A 13,162-nucleotide genomic window follows, 5' to 3' on the forward strand; every position below is an offset into this window, starting at 1 on the left:
GGGGGGGGGGGGGGAGATATTGTAATACCCCGCATATTTCTAAGCTAGGAAGTGAATAAGTATTCCTACATATGAAATCTCCTATCCTGTGACTCATACTTGAGTACATTACTTACAGAGAATATCCTAGTGATAGGATAGCTTATGATGCATTAAGCATGTTCATATGAGTCACTTAAGGTAATATAAACTAAGAGTTTTTGAATCCATCAAGTTTTAGTGTTTGATTATGCAAGGGTCATCTTTGAATGAGTATAACTCAATGTTAATATGGTATTTTGGATGATTTCGACCCACCAAATTGTAGAGAATCGAATTATCTTTCCAACGATACCAATTTTGCCTTAATCCAATACCCCAACAAAAAGTTATGCCCATTTTCGTGAGAGACAGAAAGGATAGGCGATTGGTTAGGCGCCGCCCAACCCAAACATACGTGATTGGTTAGGCGCCGCCCAACCCAAACATACGCGATTGGTTAGGCGCCGCCCAACCTAGCTTAGGCAATCACTTGGGCGCTGCCTAAGTCAATTCCAGGTGCCAAAAACACTCCATTTTGAGTTATTTTAAGGGTAATTAAGTCTTTTAAAACTCCTTACACGTCCCTAAACTTAACCCTACGAAATATATAGCTTCTAAACATATTAAAACCCTATTATCATCTCAAAGCTCATCATCCAAGAGCACTAAAAGATAAAAATAACTAAGGTTGCGTAACTAAGCTTGAAGATCCGATTTCAAGAAAATTCCTCCGTCAATCATCAAGAATCTTTCTTCTAAGGTATGCGTGAGTTGATATATGGATCCCTTTCATCCATAAAGCTCAAAAACCCTTTTTTTCATTATAAAGTATGATTTCTATATTGTTGGGTGTTGATGATCATGTTGTTGATATTGGGTGATTCCCAAGATGGAATCTTTATATGTTTTTTTGAATTTCATGATATCATATGAGTTGGAAACATGTAAATTTGGTTGTTCATGGTGTATAATTTGATGATTTCACCTATGCTTAAGATGTGCATGTAAGGTGTTTGATAAAATGCCTAAGAAACTAGAAATCATGCAATATAGATAAATATGGACTAAGTGAAGGATTCATGATATGCCCTTACGTTCCAATGACTTCTATGTTGTTAATGTGCCTTGTAAATGTTGTTGGAATACTCAAGAACTATTCTTATGAGATTATGCTAAGTTTACTTGCAAATCCTACTTATGAACAAGATGTATGATAACCATGCAATCCACATGAACTTCCATGCTATTGGTATGCGTTGCTAATATAATTATGCAATGAACATGATATTAAGATTGGGCAAGTACTTCCATGTGATATGAAATCCTTTCCATGCAATATGTTGTTGATAACCATGCTTAGTATGAGATCCCTACTATGATATTATAAATTATGGACTCTACTCTTATGATCAAGTCAGTCATGTGTGTCAGTTTTCTTCCATCGAGTCTTGGGGGTACTTATACCCAAAAACTATAGCTGTGTGCCAAGAGCCATGTCATGTTTCACGATATCTGAAATCAAGCTACAATTCCATAGACTTCAGTCAGTCATGTGACTCAGGAAAACCTCATGATCTTAGTCAGTTGTCAGATATCAGTAATATTCTGCCAGTCAACGGAATTCAGTAAGATTAAGTCATGCACAGTCAGTTATTCATGTTCAGTCCCTCCAGATGGGAGTAGAGGTTAGAACCGAGTGAATCCAAGGATGGGAACTCACCCGCCAGTTCAGGGTGTGATTCTTAGTAGTCATCCTTGTGTTCTAGAACTACGTTGCCAGCGTAGGTTGAGACATCTTAACCCGTCAGATTAGGGTTGATGGGTGGCTTAACCTATCAATTTAGGGTTCGTCAGATTAGGGTTCATGGGTGGCTTAACCTATCAATTTAGGGTTCTCACCATTCTCATTGAGTACCCGCCAGATAAGGGTCACTCACAGGCTGTCCTTACTCGTGGCATGGTATTGACACCCCTATCGTCAAGGTAGAGATTGTACCCCAGCTTAGCCATAATGGCATACATGGGGCATGTTGGTTAAACACTACTTCCCACAGTTTTAGTATCAGTCTCAGTAAAAGAACTCAGGGCGTTATTCAGATTTCAATATATACAAGACTGTCAGATATAGTCATCCATGTTATCAGTTTCAGTATTAATCATGACAGTTATCAGTAAACCATGTATTAGCTTACAGGTCATGCTATCACGTATTCACGGTCCCAATTTCTATATATGTGTGTTTGCACTCCCACATTCATATTAGTTAGTCAGTGTTGTTCATGCATGAAACCCTTTATGTTTAGCCTACCTTCCTCATATACTAAGTACTCTAGTTGTACTGATGCATTTGAGCTATGGTGCTTTCTTTTCATGTTACACCATAGGTTCCGAGACACGAGCTCCAGCCCAGCAGTAGCGGTTGCATTCCAATCGCAGAGACACAGTGAGTCCTCATTGATTCGAGGATAATATGATTTGATTCATTTATTTATTTCTTCAGTTCAATTTTACGGAGTTAGTTGGAGACATGTTCCTTCAAATCCTTATTCAGATAGTTTAGAGGCTTTCAGATTTATATTTAGTTTTACATTCAGACTTAGCTTTCAAATTGAGTTGTTTTAGGTATTTTCACCCACATGGTTTTATTTAGATGAATCTTATGGCCTTACAGTTCTATGTATTCCGCATTATTATATCATGATTTGCAGTATATAGGTACAGATATCAGTCATGGGTTAGCTTGTGGTCCATCAGGGTCATGAGCACCGTGTACCATTCCAGTTTAGTGAATCGGGGTGTTACAATAATACACAGTAAACCCCTTGACTTTTATTAGAAGAGTCAATATAGGAACTAAAGTGAGAGTCTTTGAGCTTCAGAAAGCTCACCTCACGCTCATTAGACCATTGATATGGAACCTTTTTCATAGTTAATTTGGTCATAGGCACTACAATAGTAGCAAATCTCTCAATAAACAACCTATAGTAAGTACCCTGCCAAACCAATAAAGTTGTAAACCTTGGTTGGAGATGTAGGTATGGCCCAATCACGAATAGCCTTAATCTTTGTTGAGTCTAACATAATCCTATACTTAGACACTACGTGTCATAGGAATGCCATAGACTCTAGTTAGAAGTCTTACTTTGAGAAATTGACAAAAATCCGATGAACTCTCAAAGTGTGGAGCATAATCTTTAAATGTTGTCTGTGCTCCTCCCTACTCCTCAAATAGATGTGGATATCATCAATGAAGACTATCATAAGGAATCCAAATAAGGCAAAAAATACATTACATCAATTCCATGAACAGTCGTTTGTGTATATGAGATTCTGGATGAATCCCAAAGGGGTGGTGAAGACTTAGAAATATTTCATGTCTCCAGTTGATGCAAGAAAATATGGTGCAACCACTAAAGCGGTCTTTGGCATTATAGCGGTCCTTTGGGCACTTTAGCGACCCTGTCCTACTTGGCAATTTTTGCTTTAACAGCTAGTTTGTTGCTAAAGTGATAATCTCTTTAGCACCAACCGACCACCTTAGAGGCCTGCCATGTCAGCGTAAAACCACTTTAATAGTCAACAAGAAATTACGTACCTGGAAAGGGTATAAATACCAAACTTAGCTCGATTTTTACTATTATTCAATAACTCTCAGGAATATTTAGCCCCAATAATTTCTTGTCCTTATAGTTCTTCTTGATTTTTTTTCTTTCTTCATCATTGAACTCCATTCCATTTTTGACAACCATTCTTATTACATCCCCTTCTTTGACTTCTTTTACAAGATATTAAGGACCATCAAGAATGATGTCCATTAGTTCAGTATCCTCCGCCATGATGAAGTCAAACAACCTGGTTTTCCATTACCGATAATACTGTTAATTGAATCTTAGTGGTTTAGTAGTAGATTGCCTTTCTTCTAGATTAGGTGGAGCAACCATTCCTAATGACGACACTCTAGGTGTAAACCTGTTAGAGTGACCGTACTCTTACATGAATTGTTAAAACCCTTAAGGGTTTCACCACATAGTGAAGGATCAGGTTCCTCAAGATCAATCACAGGCAAAATACATGAAAATAACCAAGAAATAAGAAACAGTGCAGGAAGAGTAAAAACGCTAGGATTTTTATGTGGAAACCTTGGAAGGGAAAAACCATGGCTTTCCCTAACAATGACAACTGAAATCCACTATAATTTACCTCCTAATTACAGTGTCGTTTTTATCCTAACTCTAGGCTCCTTGCGGTAGCAGAAACACAACTACCAGCTCATCTTTATAAATCTACCAAGGACTCTCTCTAATGATTAACTCAAACTAGTTTCAAACTTAGGCAACTCTACCTAAGCAACTCTTTCAATGAGAAAACCAGCAACTTTACCTAAGCAACTCTTTCAATGAGAAAACCAAACATTACTCTTATATCTTGAGCAATTCTTTTACAAATAAACACTCAAAAACACTCGCTCACTCTTTAAGCATATTGTAAAGATAAGAACATGAGCTATGCTTGATCTGTCATAAAATAGAGTTTTTGTTTCTTCTCTTCACTCTTTGATTTTTTCAAAAAACTATTAGATTAAGAGGCATATTTTTCTTTTTGAAGCTAAGTGATGATTAGGGATGAAAGACCATTGGACTAGCTGTCCAAGTCAATATAAAATTATACCTGCGAGTTTGTTACATAAGAGGATAAAACTATGCAGATGACATGTGCTAGTTGTACTATACTTTGCACATCCAGGGTCTTGGTCCCTAGAATTTTAGCTCCTCATCATCAAAAATACATACAAAAGACTCAAACCACCCAGCATATAGGCCCCCACATCGGCAACCGTAATTTCTAATGTTGGTCCCTTAGGACCTCTACATTCATGATATAACTACACAACTATCATTAAAGCCGAATTAAAACATGTATCACAAATTTCCATTCATTGAACCACATTGCACATTAAGGCATACATTGTTGATATGGCCTTACCAACTGAACTTTCAAGGTAATATCAATATATCAAATAAGCTGCATCACTTGGGGGAATTCACATCCCACTTGGTTCAATTATACATTAACTTGGAGAATTATACATCCACTTAAGGTTCAATTTAAAAACCATTATGATTCATTGACAATTAACAATATGCAATAGTTCATGAGTAGTTTAATAGGTATACTTTTCATATTTAAAATCATATCCACAATATGGGGTTGAAGTCATAACCACTTCAAAATTCACAAATTTGGGGAGATCATAATCCCCTTATTTATTCACCGTACCCCTACATTCCACAAAATCAAAACCATAACTAAAGCATGAATAGTTATACGTAAACCATGGGAAATATTATTCAACAAAAAATATTCAAAACCCTCAAACTATGTTTAAAAACCAACATCAATATCTCATGAACAATAATACAAATCACATGGTTTTACAAAATTAACAATTAGGGAAGAGTAATATGTCTAAAATATGAGGGTTTTGAATGTTTCAACATTGAGCCCTAAGATGACCTATTTCTTGGAAACCCTAAGTATCTTGCTTAAGAGATTTGAGAGAGTTTTGGAAGTGTTTGATTACATTATGAATGAGAAATAACCCCTCTTAAGATCTTTATGAACTTGGGTTTTTAATTATTTAAGGAGGAAATTGTCAAAAGTGCCCTCAATTTAAAACTGGAGTCTAGTCGTCAGTGACTTTAGGTCAGTATACGACTCATAAGATTTCATTACCACTATTGATGAGACGTAGCCAAGATAGTTTCCAGGGAACCCATATACTGTGGATACTATTACTCAACTGCTACAACTCATAATAGGACCCTAGACTTATAGGGCCTAGTCGAATTCAACACGGAACCCATTTGGGGAAAACACTAGAATCCTATGATTTGCACCCAACAACTTGTAATGAGTCCTTATGACTATTAATGAGCCACTCATACTCAGAGCAGAACTTAGTCACACACAGTGTTTAGGCTAGTTCTAGGTCCCTAAGACATGTTAAGACTCCCTATGACTCATAAGGGTAATTCGTAGTCAAGGAAATAAGGACAAATTTTAGAAATTTTCAATGTCCAAAAACCTGGGGTGTTACAAATGGTAAATAATAGATGGATATCCTTTCCCCGTAGGAAACCCAGACACAAGCTCCTTGATCTCCCTTATCTTAGCTGAGATATCCTCAAATGGCCCGAATATGGATGGCCTATAAGAGTGTTTATCCTCATCTTTGACTTGCCTAAGTTGATCTTTCTCTTATTGCTCATACCAAGTGCTCCTTCACCCCAAATCTTAATAAGGGAAATGGGATTCTTTGGAATACCCATGTATCTATGGGATACTTTTCAAACCTGGATCTTCTGCAAATCTCTATGATAAAAGATGGATATAAGAGTAAGAAGCTAGCTCGGTAATAAAAAATTTCTCATGTATAAAAGCAAAAGCGGTCCAACTTTCAAATAAATATTTTCTAAGATATATGCACTTATTCGGGCTCAAATATCTGGAACATAGGTCATATGAGTGCATGGAAAAACCTAACTACAAATAATGACTAACCATATCCTCGCCTCAGCCATGAAATCATGCAATGATATCCCCATCTTAGTGACATCCCAAGGTATCTCTCTTTTAAGACATAAATTTTTAACCAACCAACTTCCCGGTTCACACCCTTTTGCCTCGAATTGGTCCATGTCAACATCTGATATCCCATATAGGTCATTTATCTAATCATCCCTAAAGTAAACATTCTTACCCCAGATCCTTACAACTAGTTTATAGAAAGATACTATGCTGAGGTTAGCGTAGAACTCCCTCAGCCAATATTCATTCACCCTACATGGATCCGGGGAGAAACATCTCCACCCTGTGGCTACAAGTCTGTCATCGAATCCCATGAGCTTCTTTGGCACCTTATCTAAGAGCATGCCTCTCTCCAAAAGTAGCTTTGTCTTAGGAAGGTCAACATAGTACAAGGGTTTGCAGTCCGGGGCCAAGAAATAGGTTTGGTCAAAATCTCCCAGCTTTAGCTTTAGAAACTTGAGAACAACACAAAAGCATTAATTATCAATATTTACATATAAAAACTATGCTATGTTATTTAATTACGTTAATGGGATGGTGTCTTGGCAATTTCAGGGCAAGAAATGGATTTAAAGGATTTTTTGGTCTTAATTGAGAAAACCTCAGATGTCACAATAACGAGCCACTAAGTCGCGATTGTGGTAACATGGTTGCGCCCCTGCGACCTCCATTACGGTAACTAAAGCAGGCTCGATAAAAATATCAAAATTCAGAACTTCCAATTTAAATACCCATTTGTGTTCCATATAAAAAATTTACCTCATGAACAAGAAACATCGTCCCTAGATGTTTGATCATGCCTTTAGAACATGTGAATGATTAAGGAATTCATTCGGGTATTTAATCAAACACTTTGTGTGCACATGCTATTCCTTTCAATTTTGAACAATTAGGGTACTCAAGACATTCCCATAAATGTACACACCAATAACAACAACTAAACATACCAAGAAGCACATCTAAACGAAGGATTTTGCATGCAAAACATAATTTTAGGACATTCCTATGACATGAGTTTTAAGGGCTATATATTAACATAATAGAGGGAATTTGAAGACATACCAGATTGATAGATACATAAGGGATATTTAAGCACTTTTGGATGCCCAAAATACAAAAAAAATTAGTTGCAATTTGAGAGAAATTTGAAAGGAGTATGGGACAGAATTCTGGTGTCTATTCATCTTTTAAATAGTCTTGATTGGGATTGTGGTTAGAGTTCTATGATCTCGGTTACACAAAGATTGAGATCGCAATAGCACGATAACACGATCACAGTAACTGAAATTTCTAGTTCTTTTTTTTCCCTATTTCTGCCAACTACTCAAATGCACTACACTTACCCTTTGTCAACCTCACTCAAAACACCTTAAAGCACCCCATTTTGATGGATTAATCACACATAAAATGGAAACCTACTCTACCAATTAAAATTCAAATGATACGGGCCCTTTTCGTGGCATTGGTGGGTTGACTCCAACCTAGCACCTAATTTATCATCGTAGCACGATGTTATTCCATATTAGAGTTGGATCCTTAAGGGATCCATCATCAACCTTCATTTCCAATATATCAAATGATGAAAATCACTTATAGTTCCATTACTTTTTTCTCTATTTTAGACACCCAAAAGGAAACCTCATCATTATGAATCCAAAATTTCATCTCCCCTTGCTCCATATCAATAATTTCTCTCCCGATTTCCATAAAGGGTTTCCTAAGAATAATAGGTATTTTTTGGTTGATTTCACAATAAAGGACAATAATGTCCATCGTTATGATAAAATGATCGACCTTTACTAATACATCATGCAAGACTCCAACCAATTTCTTGATAGAGCGATCTTCCATCAAGATCCTCATTATTATTGGAGTAGGAATTCCCAAATCGAGTCTTTGAGAGATTTATATGACATTATATTGATGCTTCCACCAAGACAATTCAAGGCTTTCTCAAATTTTTGTGTCCTAACGAGCAAGTGATTATGAAAGCTCCCGGATCTGCTTTCTTTTCAACCATAGTACTAGTCATGGTAGCACTACAAAAATTCGTAACCTAAATGGTTTCAAATTCACATGGATGTTTTTGGACATTAATATTTTCATTAGCTTAACATATTGCAGGATTACTTGAATGGCTACTAGTATCGGGATATTTATTGAAAGATTGCTAAGCTTGGTGAGGAACTTCTTAAATTTAACATTCTCCACCTTTTATCTTGAGTCATTAAGGGAAAGAAGGAGGTATTTTAATTTAAGACAAGGGGTCACATTGCAGTTCATCACCAATGCTATAGCCATCCCAAAATATAATGTGTGAACCAAGGAAACAGATATATAGAGCCCTTGTCAGACAATGTGGTTTTCCGTGTTAGTCCCCCCAGGATTACACCTTCAAGGTGAGCTATACAATTCCCTTTAAGTCCAAATTAAAATAGTTTGCACATAAACCCAACCATTAACCAAGGAGTCTTGTAATTAAGGCATTTACTACTTGATATCGTTATACCAATTATGCTTGCAAGCTCATATACTCATGCCAAACAAATCCACATTAACATTACAGTCCTAAATTCTATTTAAAATCAAATCCATGGCCATCAAGGGCCTTTCAAATCCCTTTTAACCATTTAGCCAATGCGATGTAATAAGTTTATTAGCAAGTTGAGTTATGCAAAAAATCTAGGTTCAAAACAAAATTTACAAAGTGGGTTAAGTTTAATGCCATTACCAAGCAAAAAAAGTCATTAATTTAGGGAAATAGTGTTCCCCATTCCAATTCACATAACAATGCACCCATTGAGTTCAAAAACCATAAATTTAAAACATAAACCATCAATTTAAAATTTAGGAAATGTAATGCAAGTAATACCAACAAAACCCCTCAACTCAATTTCGAACCTATCAATCTAAACCACATGGATAATGGGTAAATAAATGCGATAATGTAATATTAAAGTTAGTGAAAGAGATACATGCATAAAATATACAAGCAATTGAAAGCAATTCAGAGTTTAGAGCTTGATTTTTGAGCTTTCTTTGGTTTATAGTTAGAAAGGAAAAAGAATGATTTTTATCTTAGAAATTGAAAGGAAAAGGGTTACTTTACGTGAAAAGTCATGCAAAGGATAAAAATACCAAAATCCCCTCACCCCCAGTTGAAGAAAAACAAAAACTGGATGATTTTTATATATATGCTAGTCACTCCTTTATCACAGGGGGTTAGCCTCCGTGCCATGGCTTTATCGCGAAGGCTAACCCCCTGGCACACCATTATCGCAAAGGCACACTGTCGTATAGTTCAAAAATGGCCCCGGACTTCATTCCAAAATTCGGACACTTCCCCAAAACACCATTTGAACATCCCTAAACATAATTCAAGTTAAAAATTAACATTACAAAATGGAATGGTCAAAAATAAAATTGTTTTAGTTTTATAGGGTCTTACATTATCATCCCTTAGGATCATTAGTTCCCGAATGAGGAATTAGGCTATTTTAGAACGATAACAGTAAAATACATCAGAAACTAATGAAAAATTTTAAAGGGAATGAAATTTATACGTCAAGAACTTTTGCTCAACACGGGGAATAAGAATGGGTACATAGCCTTCATCTCTTCCTCAACATCCTATGTATCTTCTTCCAACTTTTGGTTTCTCCAAAGAACTTTCACCAAAGCAACATCAATAGTCCTCAATCTACAAACTTGTCTATCAAATATCTCAACTAGTATATCCTCATAAGAAAAGGAATTTGTAATACTAACATCCTCAACCGAGATTATAAAGGAAGGATCACCCACAGACTTTTTAAGAATAGATACATGGAAAATAGGGTGAATAGAAGCCAAACTTGCTGGTAACTCTAACTCATAAGCGACATTCCTAAATCTTCAAACAATCTGGTATGGACAATCATAACGAGGACTAAGCTTCCCCTTCTTCCCAAACCTCATGAATCCCTCTGCAGGAGAAACCTTCAAGAACACCCAGTCATTCACTTCAAACTCCAACTCTCTTCGCCTCACATTCGCATAATACTTTTGGAAACTTTAATGTGACCTAAACCAAGGCCTTGTCATAATGGGAATTCCAAGTCCAACCAGGACTAGGGACCACCACCGTTACCAAACCCAACCTCAAAAAAGGTATCCCTAGCTGGATGAATTCTGAACCTATAAGAAAATATAATTTTATTACAACTTCAGACTATAGGATAGGTTAATAATCATAACCAACCAAAGAAAGTCCAAACAATAACCATACCAAATCCAAAATAATAACCAAGTACAAGTCTAAAGCATAATAGGATGGAACAGTCATAAATACTGTCAAACGGTATTAGCCCTAGTACCAATGCCAGTACTAAGGCTAACACCACTCCCGACATAGCCTATATAAACCAATAGTAATTCCACAAAGCCTCCAACCAAAAGTATAATAATATTCGATTGGGAGACTCCTCCAACCATAGCTAAAAACAATGTCTATGAAATAAACAAGTATTTAAAGACATTCATGATATAAAATTAAGTCTTCCCAAATATGTAAGGTCACCTCATCAATCCAACCGAGCTAATCTCAAATTTGATCACAAAGCAGGAAAAGTAGAATGGTCGGCTCCTAGATCACGTAGGGATACAACCGCCAAAGATGGGTTAGCGGGTGAACAATAACAAGTACACAACATAAGGATAAAATAATGCAAACTTTTTGAAACCAAATAAACCAATCATATGCGTTCACAGCCATACATATATATATGTATAACCATGTTGGGAATAGGAATTGGGTTTAGCATTCCATTAAAACCATTAACCTGGGTATGTATAGCTTAACCATCCTAGAACCACCCACAGGTTAATGGGTCCAATGTAAACCCCTGAATGGGCTTGATGCATGTAGCCGCATGAACTGGAGATACTAATGGAGTAGAGGATTCTCAAGTAACCTTTGCTCTTAATGATATGTATGTAAAAGTGTACTTATGGGATTCCCAGGTACCATGTAAGTATCATATATGGTTGATAACGCTTAACTTATTCCCATGTTTTAGGGCTGAGACGGTCATTGTTAATAACCCAACACGCGTTGAGGTCTAATCCACCTAGAGAAAATATAAATTTCAAATCCTATGGGTGTTCTAATTACTAAAGGTTACCCAAAATGCTAAGAAACACAATATGTAAATTAAAGTAGGGGGAATTGGTTTGAAGCTTACTTGTAACAATCTTTGGTTAACAATACACTAATATATTACTTTTGATTTAAAAATAAGATTTGATAAGATCTTGTGATTATGTCTAACTAAAGGTAAAACATATGTATGTTGTTTATAGTTTAACATGAAACTTAGTTGTTGAGTGAGAGATAGGCTAGGTTGAAAGTCTTTGTGGTTAGACTTTCAACAAAACAACAAAAATTTTACCTATTGGCTCTTTCGAGCTCCTAACGAATCTATAATTAATAGTCATCCAAAACCTCAATAGGGAATCCCTATTTCTAGGAAGATGTCCTTTTCATAATTTACACTCTAATCACACTTATTTCAAAGATTGCAAAAGGTAGTAAACCATATGTTTGATTGTCCACAATTGCCTTCTAACCCTATAGCCCTCTTTGAATGATGCTATAGGTTCCCATAACTTCACCTTCATCCCTCTTTCAAGGATGGTAAAGGGTTTCTAGAGTTTGAAGTTTTCACCCATCAAAACCATTTGTATATTTGGGGTTTTCACCCACAAATTGAAACTACTAAGCTCAAGCAATGGTGGACTCCATACTAAACAACTAAAAATCATGTAAACCCATCAACACCCACACACAAATACACTTTAGTTCAACATATTCCCAAGACTAAATTACTTAGCTACTCATGAAGAAAGTAAACAAAGATATACCATAAGGATTATCCAAAGCATTAATTCTTCACAAAACATTAAGAATTTAATTCTCTAAAATTAGTTACGATCTTGCCTAATTAAGGTTCTTTCTTGAAATTCAAAATTCTCTATGAGGTAAGCAATACCCAAAGAAGAAAGGGTTTTTTCTTATCTAAGGTTTGGGATTAGTCCGTGTGAATTTATAAAATTGCCCTGGGAAATATTCCCGCTTAGACACGATCTCGTGAGGATGTCTGAAATCACTGCCAATGGGACTGCAGTTGTACTCTGTGATCGCGTTGCTCTGACCATCTTGACTGACCATGACTGTGGCCTGTAGCTTGCGATCGCAGTAACTAAGGCTGGTGACTGCTCAAAGTAGCTGCACTTCTTTGCTTCCATTTTATCCCTTTTTAGCTCCAATCCATATATCTCCATCTCACCAATTATATACCTGCACCATGTTGATATTAGTGCATTAAATCATGATTATTTCTCATTTAATTCAACAAAACATGGTAGTGCGCATAAATAGGTAGTGCGAATTAGTGATAAAATCACTATTCATCAATGGTCGTCATGACCAATCCTCAAGTCGGCAAACATGAGTTTCCAGTCTCCGTCCATTGGACTCAGTCCTTCATGGTTAGCTATCACACCCCACCATTAT

This window comes from Capsicum annuum, chromosome 10 (genome assembly GCF_002878395.1).
Source record: "Capsicum annuum cultivar UCD-10X-F1 chromosome 10, UCD10Xv1.1, whole genome shotgun sequence".
NCBI classification, from domain to species: Eukaryota; Viridiplantae; Streptophyta; class Magnoliopsida; order Solanales; family Solanaceae; genus Capsicum; species Capsicum annuum.